At 43.3% G+C, this 17,403-nt stretch overlaps 1 protein-coding gene across 1 annotated transcript in view; it reads left to right on the top strand.

Moving 5' to 3' along the window:
• The window catches only part of MITD1 (microtubule interacting and trafficking domain containing 1), a 126,255-nt gene that overhangs the window by 71,191 nt on the left and 37,661 nt on the right, over positions 1 to 17,403 (top strand). The gene's annotated exons all lie outside the window — the stretch shown is intronic.

Genomic DNA, 17,403 nt, shown 5'->3' with positions numbered 1-17,403 from the left:
CCCCCCCTCCCTTGATTGCGCTGAAGCTTTTTTCAGCCTTCTTCCTCCAGGTTACCTCATTCTACACCAAGACAAGCTGCATGGTAGTGCAGTTACTGTCGAGTATAAAAAACAGCCTAGCCATTTCCGTCGGCATCTGCTCTTGTCATTGGCTGCTAGTACCACAGTCATCCTTCCCTCCTTCCCAAAACATTGCACTACTTAGTTTGTTTGCTGCCATTAACCAGGAAGACACTTTTACAATATGCATAATTTTATCAATTTGATGGGCTCCCTTACACTTAGGTTCTCCTTCCTGATAGTATATGGGAATGTTAATCTTTATCTTGGAAACGGAGCCTCTGTCTATGGCCTTGCACTGCACCTAAGTAACAAAGCGGCTGTAGAGACTAGGACAGTTCACAAGGCACCAATTGATCATTTGACGAAACATTTAGCTCCTTTCAGTAAACCTTCACAAACTCCACTCCAGTGTGCAGGTGTCAGTTTTGTTTCTATAAAAACATGTGTTTCTGGACCCAATACTACCTCATGTGATATCAGCAAAGCAACCACAAAAACAAACAAGCATCTGCAATACAATAGGTCTCGCATTCACACGAGTTTGAGCCACAGTCCATTTTACCACAGCTTTTACCAGTATCACCATTAAACATCTTATTTTTCCCATCTAATCGGACCATAGCCTGAGACCATACCCTGATTGACTTCCATCTTCACTGTGATGTGAGGCCCTCGAAGGTCTCTTTAAAAACAAATATCAATTGAAAGGTGCTCATGTGAGATAAATAAATCTGTTGTGCCTCTACGCTCCTCATTCCAGGTCTATTGTTCATAATGTCTCAATAACTTACTGGTAATCTTCATTACTCTGAATACTCCTACTTGTCTCAGTACTGGCTTTATTCAGGTGTGCCACAACTCACCCCCCTCCCCCGGACACTACGTGATCTTTTAAAGACCAACTTCTTCTAGGCCTATTTAATCACCTTAGCCCCTCCCTGCATTCATTTGCCTCAAGTAATGGGGATTAAAGTTTGATAGACGGGAGGGCGGTTAGGTATGTAAATCCTGGGACATCAAGGATATTCTGAGTAATGAAGTTCACTGTAAAGTAATCTGGATTTTATCCCCTCAATCCTACCATGTTCCAGTCCCTACCTTATTAAGGAGATATTAAAGCAGTATATCACTACTTTCAATCCACAAAGACCAACAGCACTCATGTAGTGCTTTGGAGATCTTTAAATGAATATAATAGCATCATCATTGTGCCTCAACTGCACCCAACAAACTGGTTCAAAATTCCACACACTTAAAATTTCCAACATCTAGTCTATAACGAGAGAAGAATGTATTAGGTCTAGCCTGTGCAGCTGCTTGAACAATATCCTAAAGTGAGGCGGCCTCAGCCCAAGAGGATGTCATTACTGTGTAGAGCATCCCTGAACATCACCACGCAAAGGAGCCTGTTGTTTTTCATGGTCAACGGAAATCGTGGACTTCATCCAGAGATTCAAGGTGAAAGAGGAAGATTTATGGCGTCTTTAAAATACACCAACATTTACAAACAGACTGTCACTGACTCTGTATTCTGTTAAGTGTGAAATTAACAATTTTACTGCCCTAGCAGCATCTGGTAAATGCCCTAATTGTTGTTTATCAGAAGAGGCATTGGAAAAAAAGATAGCAACATCATTTTGTGCTCTAGAGGGAAAGTAGAGATTACCTTTGTTCAGAAGTTAGGACCAAGATGTCGGATGAGCCTATCCACAACAATGTACAAATAGGAAGGCCTGATTGAAAGAGCCATTCATTCCCCCAAGCTTCTAGCTGAAGTGGCCACCAAGAATGATGTTTTGAGAAATCTATCTCTTCCAAAGGCTCAAATGGTGGAGACTGTAATGCCCCCTCGACTAAAGATAAGGCCCAAGGAAAATTATCCTTGCATTCCTCACACCTCGATACTGCACAATGTAATAATAAGCGAAACATATATTTTTCCATTTAAGCAACATGATGGCAAATAATAGTGATGTTGCTCATCTTCTGTAATACTCTCCTGTAACATATTATTTAATATGCAGAATGTCCAATGACCTGAGCTTGCTGTTGCAATTGCATTGTACTGTATGTCTATTCTCTACTCTCTTAAAATTTAATAAACAGAAGTTAAAAAAATAAAGGTAAGTCTCAAGGAGAAATTGAAGACTTAGATGGAATTCTCCTCAACATAAATCCTGTAAGAGGTCTGTCCCACAAATCTTCCATCTTCTCTAAACCTCCCCATGGAGAGCAAATGGCTTCAATGGAAGCCCACTTCACTTTGAGAGTGCCAATTGCCAGGCCCTAATCAGAACCATTTTGTAGAAATTGTAAAAACTATTTAGTATCACAGGAGCCTGGGTCTAAAATTGTCTTCTCAAATCAAAGATACAAAAGGAGATTATGGAATGGATTCATCCCCAACTGAAATCTCAGGAATAGTTATCAGTATGCTTCTGTAAGGCATCAGTCAAACAACACTTTATCAAAGACTGAAGTTGTGCTTGTCAAAGAATAACATGGTCAGAATCCACTCTTAACCTTGTTGCACTCCCATCCTCCTCATCCCTTGAGACATGCATTGTTTTAGAAATGTTCACTTCCAGGGGATCCTCATCAAAGTCATAAGCACTAGAATATTCCCGCCCATGCGCGGGACCCCGGAAACACAATCATATATGTGACGAACATATATGCATCTGTGTGTGTGTGTATATATATATATATATATATATATATATATTCACTGAAAAAACCATAGGTTTCACACACTTTATAGTTACGAATTAGCATTTAAAAAACCTTGCAAATTCACTTAAAAAACCATAGGTTTCACACATGTTATAGTTAGCTGGACATTTCACTCGTAAAAAACCAATGAAATTCCCCCGTTATAGTTACTGCAGGCAACTATAACTCACGCGACCGCAATCCTCTGCTGATGACGTCAGATATTACATCACTGTATTTAGACACTTATTTATCCATGTCTTCTTCCATTAATCTTTAGCTATACATATATTACAAATATTTATTTTTCATAAAGACACATATGTCATCAGTGATGTAATATCTGACGTCATCAGCAGAGGATTGCGGTCGCGTGAGTTATAGTTGCCTGCAGTAACTATAACGGGGGAAATGTCCAGCTAACTATAACATGTGTGAAACCTATGGTTTTTTAAGTGAATTTGCAAGGTTTTTTTAAATGCTAAGTTATGTATTTATTAATAATTTTTTTTTCAGGTTTTTCACCGTGCGCGCACCGTGAATTTATTTATTTATTTTTTAAATCGCGAGGTGCGCGCCCCCTGCGCGCACGGTGTGCTTCGCGCACCGTGCGCGCGCTGTGGGCAGTGCGCGCACCTCGCGATTTTTTTTTTTTTTTTTAATTGTTTTTTTCTCCCTTGGGGGTCCTTCTGTGACCCCCTGACCAAGGCTAGGGGGTCAGGAACTGTCCACTCTGCCCCCTTGTCACAATCTCCACCTTTTTTTTCACCACCTCAGACTGCGAGAGACAAAATGGCGGCCGACACGTCCTGGTTTCGACCGATTCGAATGTTTACCGACATCTAACAACCAATCAGAATTGCGCTCGCGCACGGCAGGGTGCGCGCACATTGTGCGCACGGTGCGCGCGTAAAGATATTGATATGCTTTTAAATGCTATTTTCTCAGGAAATACTGAACAGATTTACACCAGACCTGCAAAACGCACTTCCTTGACCTTATGGCTACCTCTCTGCCAAATTTCACGTAATTCTGTTCAGCAGTTATGTTTGTAGCTTTGTCTAAAGGTCCTATGGAAAAATGCATGGGGAAAACGCGTTTTGGGACCCCCCCCTTTTTCTCGGCCCCCGCTTGACGAATCACCCCGAGACTTTCAGGGTAGGAGCTGAGCGGAGCGCCCCATTAGTTTTGAAAATTTCGCGAGGATTCGTCAACCGGCGCCAAAGTTATTCAAAATAGAATTTTGAGATTTCCTATGGAAACTAGGTTGTAACTATAACTATCTACTGGCGACCGCCAGTAGATAATGTGTGTGTGTGTGTGTGTGTATATATATATATATATATATATATATATATATTACAAAAGCAAATGCAGCCTTTCATAACCAGAGCTGAATAATGCTGCAAGGACTCCCCTGTATATTATAAATAATATATCTATTACAAACAATATATCATAAAAACAGTGAACAAACAGCAAAACATGTTTGAAAACCGCTTTTAATGCTTAGCATTTAGTACAAAACCTCAGATAGGACTGAAAGCATTGACAGCTCACAGGCTGCATTTGCAGAAAACTACAGCCTAGAAAGGCTAGAAAGCTAACTCATAGCAACATAGAAAAACTGGCACCGTGCCTTTAAGGCAGCCATGACCCCTAGCTTCCCATCATGCCTCAGGGGTGACAGTTAGGTCATTTGTGCTTTCCGGCTCCTTCAGTCAGGACCCTGGTTACACAGCTCCACTTTTTTGAGAAATAATCTACTTTTTTCAGGAAAAATGTACCTTACTTCGACGTTTTACATCTAGTCAAGTTAGGTGCTTACTTTTTCTGACTAATTTTGGCATTTTTTACCACTCAAAATGCCATCCCTTTTTGATCCCTGCCCTTCTTGTGGAAAAAAGGAGGCCAGGTCAGACTCTCATTCAGTCTGTATTCTCTGTCTGCCTAAAGATCATGTTCCCAAGACTTGTCCTCATTGCCGGTCTCTCTCTAAAAGAACTTTGAAAGACAGGGAGCATATACGTCTTTATGGTCTGGCAGAAAAGGCTTCCAGAGGCAGGTCTCCGGTGAGAAAGGACTCTAAGAGGCCCAGATCCTCTTCTAGAGGTAGGAATCCATCAGCGTCGGGCTCGGCGCTGAGAAAACAACCACCGGTGGGACATATGACCAAGAAAAGACCTTCGACGGCGGGCTTGCCGTCGAGAGAACGCAGGCATGCAGGTACGTCCCTACATTCGACATCGAGGATTCGTGAGCCTCCGCCGTTGTCAACCCGGCGGCGAGGAGTTCAAGTCCACCGCCGACATCAACTCGGCGATGAAGAGCAAAAGTCCTCCGCCATCGGCAACCCGGCGATGATCGGCGTCGAGGATCAGCAGTCCTCCGCCGGCGTCGGATCGACGTTCGGCATCGAAGGCTGGCAATCCTCCTTCGTTGTCACTCCAACGACGATCGACGTCGAGGGGAGAGAGTCCTCCGCCGTCGTCAACCAGGCGGCGAGAACGAAAAGCCCTCCGCCGTCGTCATCCTGGCGACGATCGGCGTCGAGGACAAGAAGCCCTCCACCGACGTCAACCCAACGATGATCGGCGTCGAGATCCAGAAGCCATCGTCATCCCATCGGCGTCGAGGCGAACAAGTCCTTTGGCGGCGTCGACCCTACAACGATCTACGTCAAGACGCAGAAGTACCCTGACGTCGTCAATGAGACATTCGACGTCGAGACATTCGCCGTCGAAACACGCGGAGTCGACGCCGAAAACGATCCCAGAACCTAGTCGAAGTTCGACGGCTAGAAGAAGATCTAGATCGACGTCGAGAAGGGCTCCGTCGGAGCAGGTTATACACTCGACGTCGAGACCCACGTCCGTGAGATCTGGAGAGGGTTCAGTGGTTTTGGTGACTGAGTCAGCGTCATGACACTCATCCTCTCATTCCTCGAGACGTCCTTCAACGCATTCTCCATCTGTGTCCCCAGAACATCACTCGAGGAGGTCACGGCAAAGATCTCTATCACACCACAGGAGGGCCTCTCCTTCTGTTCACCTATCCCCAAGATGGCTTTTACCAGTCCATCACTGGAGTAAGGTTCCAGCGGGAGCATCAAGAAGGGAGGAAGAATATACTAGCCCTATTCACAGATCTCTCCTACAAAGATTCGTACAAGAGGTGGATAGATCACCTTCGCATGCACGACCACGCCGTGAAGGAAGATCTCGAGAGCGCAGGCCTTCTACTTCCCATCACCGAAGAAGGACTCCTCCTTCATGGTCATCTTCCTCCACCCACTCCTCTAAAGGCGACTATTCACCTACTCTATCGGACAGCCCACAGTCGAGAGTGTCTCCGATAGATGACATTAACACATATCATGATGTGCTACAAAGAGGGGCCCAGAAGCTGAACATTGAAATGTCCACTCCTCAGGTCGCAACGACAGTGATCTTTGAGACGCTGCACCAACGATCTGCTTCTCGTCCATTGCTACCTCTGGTTCCTGGGCTTCTGGAACCAGTGATGGACATTTTTAACACCCTCTGCTATTAAGGCTACACCTGCCAGAATACAGAAAAAATACAAACCTGCTGATCCAGACCCTGTGTTTTTTTGAAAACGGATCCACCTGCAGATTCAGTTATCATCGCAGCGGCACGTAAAACGCACGCAGTCTCTGCACATGCGTTGGTCCCCCTGGATAAAGAGAGTAAGTCCCAGGATTCTTGGGCACGAAAGGTTTGTGGGTCTGCAGCGTCGTCGCTAAAAGTCTCCAGCGCAGCAGCCTTATTAGGTCGTTACGACAGAGCCTTATGGGACTCTTTAGATCGCTTCAAAGAGAAGCTACCAAAGGAGGATCAAAAAGACTTTGAGGAGGTCATTACAGAAGGATCCCTGGTAGCTAACCAAATGATTAGCACTGCAGCGGATGGTGCCACACTATCGGCACATTTGTATGCGCATGGCATTTGCGCAAGGAGGTCTGCCTGGTTAAGGCTTACTTGAAGGGAAACAAGGGAACCCAAACAAGGTAATCAAGGACCTTGGGTAATAGTAATTTACAAAAAACAGTGGTCCTTAGAACATTCAAGATACATATGGAATAAATATAGTCTAGAATCGGTACTATATTGGGGGATGTCCAGCCGGACAAACCTTTTTAATTTTTAAATAAGACTTTCACATATAAGACAACATACTAATTGTGGGACACAGTCCTGTATCCTTCAGAGAGAAATGGCATCACACAAAAACAATTACATACAAGTGAACAAGGGCATTTCAGGCAAGACGGAAAGAGCTTGTCTACATTATCCAATGTTAAAAGCTTTTTTACAACAACAAATGCACTTTTTTACACAGTGGATTAATGTGCACGTTGTTAACTTAGGTCGACGACGTTTCGATCCTATCGTAAAATACTAGGATCATCATCAGGACATAAATATCTGCTGGCCTGAGCATAAGAAATTGCTTGCAAAAGTAGAGAACAAAAGGGTTGACATAGAGAAAAGGGGAGAGATTCGCAAGAGATGTGCGCAATTTAAGTTAGCATGCTAGTATGTGCGCATGCGTCTGATAATGGAACAGGGGAAAAGAGGAATGTGCTGGAGGAACCATGCGCAGGAATAGTGATCTAAAAGAACGGTTTAGCGAGTGATTCCATGCGGAGGAAATAGGTGATGGAGCAGTGAACTTCAGGAAATGGCCAAGTGCTGAGAAAACGGCTCGTGTGCTAGCACAGTGTTAATGGTGGCGGAGGTACCATGCGTAAAATAAGTGGGTACTAATGGCTTAGACAGTATGAAATTATGCCGGTGTTGATCGATATAACAGCCGTGGAGAATTGAAGCAAGGGTGTGCAACGTTTCGCGCGGTATATACAAAGGAGAACTTGTGATGGCAGATGATTAAGGGTATACCGTGAGTGCTACAAAAAGTACCGCGTTGAGACACGGAAGGGAACGCTCACCCAATGAGCGCGAACAAAAATTATCCGGGAGAGGGATGGTACGGTGAGACCGTAGGTAACTGTTAACAGATATGCTCAAGCAGTTATGCCGAAGCGTGTGGTATCCTAGAAAATACAAGGGAAGAGAGCGTGAATGGAAGAGAACTACGGGGAAGGGTATGGATAAAAGAGAAATGGGGGGTAATTACCTGTACAGGGACAGACCAAGGAAACTGGCCCGTAGGTTGGAAATCCAACGTAAAGATTTAAGGCAGGGTGGCAATGCACTGTAGGGGGAGAGTGAAAGATCAGACGGACATTGCCAACAATCAAGGAGTTACGGGTGAAGGGATTACAGGGCGGGAGTAGAGCTTACCTCAATGCTGCTGGGTCCTCCAATACAAAAATTTGAGTGACGAGGAGGTAGCGTAACGCATGGGTATACATAGGCTTTCCTGTTTTCAGTTTCTATTTTTGGTAAATTCTGGTGGGGTTTTTTCCAGTGTTTTCAAGTGATTTCAATACCTTAAAAAAACTGTGGTTATCAGTGTTGACACATTTTCACGTCATTAAAAACAACAGAAACAGTGTTTTTCCAGTGTTTATGGAACGTTTTGCTTTTATTATTGCTTGCTTTCTGCACTGATAGTGCATGGTATATAGACAGTGTACATATAGTGTTAAATGAGGTCCAAATACATTTTTACAGATCAAACTTATCTTGGTAAACCACACAATACTTCTTCAGTGAGTCTTTGGTCATGCACGCTCGCTCTTTCCTTCCCATGTAAACTTTTATCTGTGAAAAAGCCCTCTCAACATTGGCACTTGAGACAGGCAAAGACAAACTAGCAGTATACAATTTGCTAACTCTGGCCACTGACATACCTTTCCATGCCAATACGGGTGCACCTGAAGATTGTGATTCTCTGCAACAGGTTCTGCAACATATGCATTGAACTTGGCGCATATGCGCCCCTAAGTTATTGAAGCCGTCAAAAATGAGGCAGCACTTTTGAAACTCCGGAGAAAATTTCCCTTTACGGAAGGGTTCTATAACTAGTGCAGAGTACCACAGTGAGGTTTCATTGACTTCAAATGCCATGGTTTGTGAAGGGCTATTTCTCATACATTGTAAAATAAAAGTTGCTGAATTGCTCCTCAACATTTCTTTGCTTACCAAGTGGCAAGCACTCTAACATGGAATATATTGCAGTGCCAAAGTCACTAAAAGTGTCGCCCAGACTACTCTCAAGGAGATGTTTCACATCTAAACCAATTATGCTGAGCATTTGGTAGACAAGGGTGTTTTTCAGACTCTAGTTTTTTTATTCTTGCCACTACAGCAGTCATGCTTTCCAGTAAAAATCTAAGAATGCCGTAGTGTGTACTTTTCTTCAAATCACTATCAATATGTGATCAAAGATCCTCACATTTCTTGCCTTTGGCATCATCACTCAGCAAAGGTTCTGTAAACGGTTGCCACATGGATAATATAGCATTAATGGCCTTCAGGACTGAGAACCACCAGCTAAGTGACACAGTTGGGATGACTCTTTCTTTGATGCCATACAAAGCACAAAATGAGAAATATTTGCGTTTTAGTTTCCGTGCATAACAAAAAAGTGCATCAGAATGGACTAAAAAGTGTCATTCTTCATTAACTCTGAGGATTGTAAAGATGCTTTCAGCATAACATCTAACAAGTGGCAAGGATCTCTTACAGGGCAGCACTTTAGCTCAGATATCGATTTTGACAGGTCAACAGACAACTTTTTCATATACGTAGCTGAATCACTGCAAATACAAACAAAATCACTCCAATCTTTTCTGAACTTGGTAAGAACTTTTTGCAGCATCATTCCAAGTTACACTGCGTTCCATGTTTTCCAAAAGTCTGGTGCCATGTTTTTACCAGTATCCAGATGCTTTGTGACTGCACTCTTTTCACATATACCTGTCACTATACCTTGCATTGAATGTTTCAAGCCTGGTGTGTTTGGCAATTCACCTACTATCAATACTGACTCACTAGAAAAGGAGGCTCATGTATCAAGGGTTTTTACCCATTCTCTGTGGGTAAATGTGATGGTACACATTGGGAAAGATTCTTATGAAACCTACATTTTACATATCTCAAACGTAGCCAAAAAATCAAATATGATTTTGATATTTCCTGATACCCTACAGTTTATAAAATAAATAAACAACACCTAAAACATGCTTTTATCATCTGTATCTTTAGACCAAAGACCACAAAACTGAAAAAGGAAGAAAAAACAATATTTTAGTGACATCCCTAAACAACAAAACTCAAGCAGAATAATGTTAGCCCAGTCTTTCTTACTGCTACCTAATATAACTAAGTTACGTTGGATTGGCCCCTTCAGGAAGAAATAAAAATGACTCTTTCACTCTCCTTTTCATTTCTTTCAATGGCATTTAGTTTGTGCTTGTGCAGGGTTTTTTCAGTGTTTATATGTTTATACTGGTGAGTACTATTTCCCTTCCAGTGGGGTTTTATCAGTTATTATAGGTTTAAACCTAAAACCAGACAGCCTAGGTATACATATCATGGACATGCGCGGTGGGCAGGGGTGTTGGAATGGAGCGCCATCTTGGAACGGGCAAAATGGAAACAGAGAGGAGACTAATTGGTGCTCGGTGTGTGAGTGAGGAAGACAGAAGCGAAAAGTGAAAAGAACAATAAAGAGGGGAAAATAAGGTAGTAATCAGCGCAGCATGAATGATGTGTACGCTGAACAACAGTTATAAGGGCAATTTCAAGGCATTATAAAAGTAAATTGCACCATGATTTCAAAAAGAGAAACCGATGTCATGTGGTAAAATAAGGTAAACAAAACGAGTTCAATTTTTACATCGGCAATATATCTATTTCAAGAAGCAACACAGTATTCAAAGTAAAGCCCGTAGTAAGGAGTACATGGAATAGTACTACAGCGTATACCAACAAGTACTGTATATAGTGGCAGAGAGGACTAACCACATTGTTCAAAACAGGGGAAAAAAAGACGTTGGCGTGCAAAAGGTGGTTAGATGAGGTTGGTCCAGTCTTCAATACGATTCAGACCATCTTTGATGCTATTGGTACGGATAATCATTTTCAATTCCTCCTTGTTCATTATTTTGGTGATGTCCCCACCTCTAGGTGGTTGCTTTATTGTTTTGATGACTGTCCATTTAAATTCATCTTCTTTGTGTCCCATTTCAAGAAAATGTTCAACTAGGGGAGCATTAGGAGTTTTGCAGCGTACTCTACTCCTGTGCTGGCCAATGCGCAGTTTGACCTTTTGGGTTGTCTGTACGCAATATTCCAGGAATTTTTAACGACAACCCTTAATACATCAATAGTTTTAGTTATATTGACACTACCTGCTCGCGACATTGGTTGGTGTTAGGCATCGACACGGCTGCAGAAGCCCTTAAAAAACTTGCAGAGGAAATCTTAGAGATAGAAAAACAGATTAAGGAATCGTGACCAATTGCTGACAGTAAAAAACTACTAGAGCAGATACAAAAAACTGTTGACGATTTCTATAGAATAGAGCAAAATAAAAAATCAGTTAAAGTTCGAAAAGACATTAGAACATACAATATTGAACGCACCTACCCATATTTACAAAAGGATTTCTACTCCCAAAGGGCTTATTCTAACCCACAAAACAGCAGACCTTGGGGCCGCTTCAATAGACGTAACAATCTAGTGGGTTTCTCAGATACCTCTGCTGATTCTTCAGATAACTCTGACACAGGTGAAGGCACCAGCTCTTCCACTTGTCCCCCTGGCACCAGTTACCCAGGTCCAAGCAGTAATTTTTTAGGCAGAGGCCACAACGAACCACCAAAACGTGGCCGTGTCAAACAACCCCAAAGATGGTACAACCCACCGGGCGAACGCTCTGAGTTTGTTGGTAAGGGTAGATGCTTCGAGGAAGTAATCTTCCTTCGAAAAACAATTGCGTCTGATGCGCAGAAATTGTGAGTATGGAAGAGAGTCTCTCAATGCTCTGGGGTGGTGGCGTTCATACCGAAGTAAGGTATTCTTTTCTGTGCTTTTTCTATACAGTTTAGTCAGTAATTCCCCATTAGAGTGGTACACAGTTAGTTCTAGAAAGGGGATGTGTAATCTGTGATGCGTGTTGGTGAAGGTAAGAATAGAACAGTTATTGTTCAACCAATGGGCAAATTGGGAGAGTGTAGTCTCATCCTGATTCCAAATCAAGAAGATATCGTCTATGTAGCGACGCCACAGGACTATACCAGGGAGGAATGGGTTAGTGGTAGAGAGGATTGTACTTTGTTCAAGGTGGTCCATATAAAGAATGGCCAGATTTGGTGCGAAAACTGCACCCATGGATGTACCTTTCACTTGTTGATAAAATTCATTTTTGAAGCTGAAAAAATTGCGGGTCAGACAAAGTTCTAGCAATTGAATAATGAAGAGAGTAGGTACAAAGTGGGGACGGGGTCTGGAATTAAGGATGTCGCGAATGACAAGGAGTGCCGGGATTTGTGGAATGTTAGCGTAGAGTGATTCTACATCCATGGTACATAGGAGATTATGCTCGGGGTTGATGGGATGATGTTCAATGAGATTGATCATGGCCATGCTGTCCCTAATGTAACATTGTGTTACAGGAACGAATTCTTTGATGAAATGGTCAATATATTGACCCAAAGGCTCGAGAATAGAGCCACAGCCAGAGACTATAGGACGTCCTGGTGGGTTAGTCAGATTTTTGTGGACTTTGGGGAGAGTGTATATGACCGGAGTGTGGGGCGATTTGACATTAAGGAAGAGGAATTCTTTCTGACTTAGAAATCCTTCAAGTTTAGCTTCAGTGGTGATTTGTGCAATGAGTGTCTGTAGTTCTTTTGTGGGGTTGGTGAGTAATCTACAGTAGTGGTCTGTGTTGGATAGTTGGCGTTGAATTTCTGCCTTATACATGACCTTTTCTTGGAGGACAATCCCACCACCTTTATCTGCTGATTTGATGATTAGCGAGTCGTTTTCTTTTAAAGACATTATGGCTTTCTTCTCTTGTAGAGTGATGTTATAGGGAATGAAACGCCTTTTGGTTTCCAAGGCAGCTAAATCACTGAGAACTAGTTTCTCAAAAGTAGTTATCTCGCTGGGGATCATACTGGAGGAAGGGGAGAATTTGGATGGGGGTCTGAAAGGAGTGTATGCGATCTGGGGGGGAGATGGATTCAGGAGAAAAAAAGTATGTAGACGTAGGCGTCTAAAAAATCTAAGTAATTCGGTATGCAGTTCCAGGAAATTTGGATGAGTTGTAGGGACAAAGGACAAACCCTTGCTAAGTAAAGACAGCTCAGGGTCTGTGAGTAAATGTTTTGAAAGGTTAAAGATGGGTATATTTTGGTGTTTGTCAATAGTTACCATTGATAAAACTTTTGGCGAGTTTGGCGTTCGCCCGGTGGGTTGTACCATCTTTGGGGTTGTTTGACACGGCCACGTTTTGGCGGTTCGTTGTGGCCTCTGCCTAAAAAATTACTGCTTGGACCTGGGTAACTGGTGCCAGGGGAACAAGTGGAAGAGCTGGTGCCTTCACCTGTGTCGGAGTCATCTGAAGAATCAGCAGAGGTATCTGAGAAACCCACTAGATTGTTACGTCTATTGAAGCGGCCCCAAGGTCTGCTGTTTTGTGGGTTAGAATAAGCCCTTTGGGAGTAGAAATCCTTTTGTAAATATGGGTAGGTGCGTTCAATATTGTATGTTCTAATGTCTTTTCGAACTTTAACTGATTTTTTATTTTGCTCTATTCTATAGAAATCGTCAACAGTTTTTTGTATCTGCTCTAGTAGTGTTTTACTGTCAGCAATTGGGCACGATTCCTTAATCTGTTTTTCTATCTCTAAGATTTCTTCTGCAAGTTTTTTAAGGGCTTCTGCAGCCGTGTCGATGCCTAACACCAACCAATGTCACGAGCAGGTAGTGCCAATATAACTAAAAACTATTGATGTATTTAGGGTTGTCGGTAAAAATTCCTGGAATATTGCGTACAGACAACCCAAAAGGTCAAACTGCGCATTGGCCAGCACAGGAGTAGAGTACGCTGCAAAACTCCTAATGCTCCCCTAGTTGAACATTTTCTTGAAATGGGACACAAAGAAGATGAATTTAAATGGACAGTCATCAAAACAATAAAGCAACCATCTAGAGGTGGGGACATCACCAAAATCCTGAACAAGGAGGAATTGAAAATGATTATCTGTACCAATAGCATCAAAGATGGTCTGAATCGTATTGAAGACTGGACCAACCTCATCTAACCACCTTTTGCACCCCAACGTCTTTTTTTCCCCTGTTTTGAACAATGTGGTTAGTCCTCTCTGCCACTATATACAGTACTTGTTGGTATACGCTGTAGTACTATTCCATGTACTCCTTACTACGGGCTTTACTTTGAATACTGTGTTGCTTCTTGAAATGGATATCTTGCCGATGTAACAATTGAACTTGTATTGTTTACCTTATTTTACCACATGACATCTGTTTCTCTTTTTGAAATTCTCGCGCAATTTACTTTTATAATGCCTTGAAATTGCCCTTATAACTGTTGTTCGGTGTACACATCATTCATGCTGCGCTGATTACTACCTTATTTTCCCCTCTTTATTGTTCTTTACACTTTGCGCTTCTGTCTTCCTCACTCACACACCGAGCACCACTTAGTCTCCTCTCTGTTTCCATTTTGCCCGTTCCAAGATGGCGCTCCATTCCAACACCCCTGCCCACCGCGCATGTCCATGATATGTATACTCTTGCGTTACGCTACCTCCTCGTCACTCGAATTTTTGTATTGGAGGACCCGGCAGCATTGAGGTAAACTCTACTCCTGCCCTGTAATCCCTTCACCCGTAACTCCTTGATTGTTGGCAATGTCAGTCTGATCTTTCACTCTCCCCCTACAGTGCATTGCCACCCTGCCTTAAATCTTTACATTGGATTTCCAACCTGCGGACCCGTTTCCTTGGTCTGTCCCCGTACAGGTAATCAACCCCCCATTTCTCTTTTATCCATACCCTTCCCCGTAGTTCTCTTCCATTCACGCTCTTTTCCCTTGTATTTTCTAGGATACCACACGCTTCGGCATAACTGCTTGAGCATATCTGTTAACAGTTACCTACGGTCTCACCGTACCATCCCTCTCCCGGATAATTTTTGTTCGCGCTCATTGGGTGAGCGTTCCATTCCGTGTCTCAACGCGGTACTTTTTGTAGCACTCACGTTCTCACGGTATACCCTTAATCATCTGCCATCACAAGTTCTCCTTTGTATATACCGCGCGAAACGTTGCACACCCTTGCTTCAATTCTCCACGGCTGTTATATCGATCAACACCGGCATAATTTCACACTGTCTAAGCCATTAGTACCCACTTATTTTACGCATGGTACCTCCGCCACCATTAACACTGTGCTAGCTTGTGGCCATTCGTAAGCATTATTAATGCGTGCTCCTTCTATTCATCTCCGGCAACCACACGAGCCGTTTTCTCAGCACTTGGCCATTTTCCGAAGTTCGCTGCTCCATCACCTATTTCCTCCGCATGGAATCACTCGCTAAACCGTTCTTTTAGATCACTATTCCTGCGCATGGTTCCTCCAGCACATTCCTCTTTTTCCCTGTTCCATTATCAGACGCATGCGCACATACTAGCATGCTAACTTAAATTGCGCATATCTCTTGCGAATCTCTCCCCTTTTCTCTATGTCAACCCTTTTGTTCTCTACTTTCGCAGGCAATTTCTTATGCTCAGGCCAGCAGATATTTATGTCCTGATGATGATCCTAGTATTTTACGACAGGACCGAAACGTCGTCGACCTAAGTTAACAACGTGCACATTAATTCACTGTGTAAAAAAGTGCATTTGTTGTTGTAAAAAAGCTTTTAACATTGGATAATGTAGACAGGCTCTTTCCGTCTTGCCTGAAATGCCCTTGTTCACTTGTATGTAATTGTTTTTGTGTGATGCCATTTCTCTCTGAAGGATACAGGACTGTGTCACACAATTAGTATGTTGTCTTATATGTGAAAGTCTTATTTAAAAATTAAAAAGGTTTGTCCGGCTGGACATCCCCCAATATAGTACCGATTCTGGACTATATTTATTCCATATGTATCTTGAATGTTCTAAGGACCACTGTTTTTTGTAAATGGTTAAGGCTTACAGCTCTCAAACCGGATACTCAACAGAGGATCCTTAACAGAGGATCCTTAACCTGCCTTTTTCTGGCTCTTCATTGTTTGGCGCCCATACAGATGAAGAGATGGCTAGAATGAAAGCCGAATTAGACACTCTGAAGGCGGTGGGGTTAGAGAAGAAAAAAGAGTTCAGGCGCAGATACAGACCCAACCAGCGCAAGGGATACCAACAGAGGGTTCAAACCCCTCAGTGGTCCCAAAGCAAAAACAAGCATTGGCATATCAATAGGTCTCGCCTTTGGGACCTTATAAGTGTTTAGCCATGCAACAGTTGCATAACTAAACACTTATAAGGTCCCAAAAGCGAGACCTATTGGCTATGCCAAGCGGCCGCGAAAGTGAAAGTGATCGCGATCAAACATCAAAGTGGCCCTGCGGCCCCTAAAGTGAAAGTAATCGCGTTAAAAGTGGCGCGCGCGCCCGCGCACATGCACTGTAGCTCTAGGCTGGCCTGGTAGCACTTTTTGGAGCCCTCTCAATAAGTCTCGCCAGACCAGCGCATGCGCTGGGTCAGGCGAGACCTAACCTAGGAAGATCACAGTTCCAAATCCGAAAGTCGAACAGAGGTAGAGGAGGTAATCAGCAGCAGTCCTCTTCCACAGCTAGATCAGCAGGGAAGCAATGAGCAAGAGCTTCCTCTGCCGCTGTTGCCCACTCCAGTGGGAGGAAGTGTTTCACATCATCTGAAAGAGTGGTGCAACATCACAAAAGATCGTTGGGTGCTCAGTATACTGCGCAATGGACACGCACTACGTTTCCGTGTGTCTCCAAAGGACATTCCTCCAAAAAGATCTTGTCCTCACCAGCTAAAGTTGCTACGACAAGAAGTGATAACTCTTCTGCAAAAAAAGGCCATAGAGAAGGTTCCTCCCTCTCAACGGGGGAAGGGAGTGTACTCCAGGTATTCTCTTGTACCAAAAAGAGATCAAGAACACAAATTCAGACCTATCCTGGACCTTCAAGCGCTGAGCAAAATCATCTTAAAAAAGAAATTTCGCATGCTGGCGCTTCATCAAATATGTCCACATCTGCAGGCAGACGATTGGATGTGTTCAGTGGATCTCCAGGATGCGTAATTCCACATTCCTGTAATTCCCCGTCATCGCAAATGTCTGCGATTTGTGGTGGGCTGCAATCCCTACCAGTTCAAGGTGTTGCCCTTCGGTCTAAAATCTGCCCCACGAGTCTTTGCCAAGTGCATGGCGGTGGTAGCGGCGGCTCTACACAGAAGAGGTCTGTTCGTATATCCGTACTTGGACGGTTGGTTCCTGAAAGGACCTTCTCCTCAGCAAGTACAAACCAGCTTCCGAATGTGTCTATCTCTACTCCGCAGGCTAGGTCTGCACGTGAATATGGAGAAATCGGTTCACCAGCCTACTCAGGTGATCCATCATCTAGGCTCCACTCTGGATACAAGCCTAGGAG

This window comes from Triturus cristatus, chromosome 8 (assembly GCF_964204655.1).
Source record: "Triturus cristatus chromosome 8, aTriCri1.1, whole genome shotgun sequence".
Lineage (NCBI taxonomy): Eukaryota > Metazoa > Chordata > Amphibia > Caudata > Salamandridae > Triturus > Triturus cristatus.
Note: the sequence above shows the minus strand (reverse complement) of the source record. Positions and strands in the feature narration are given on the sequence as shown.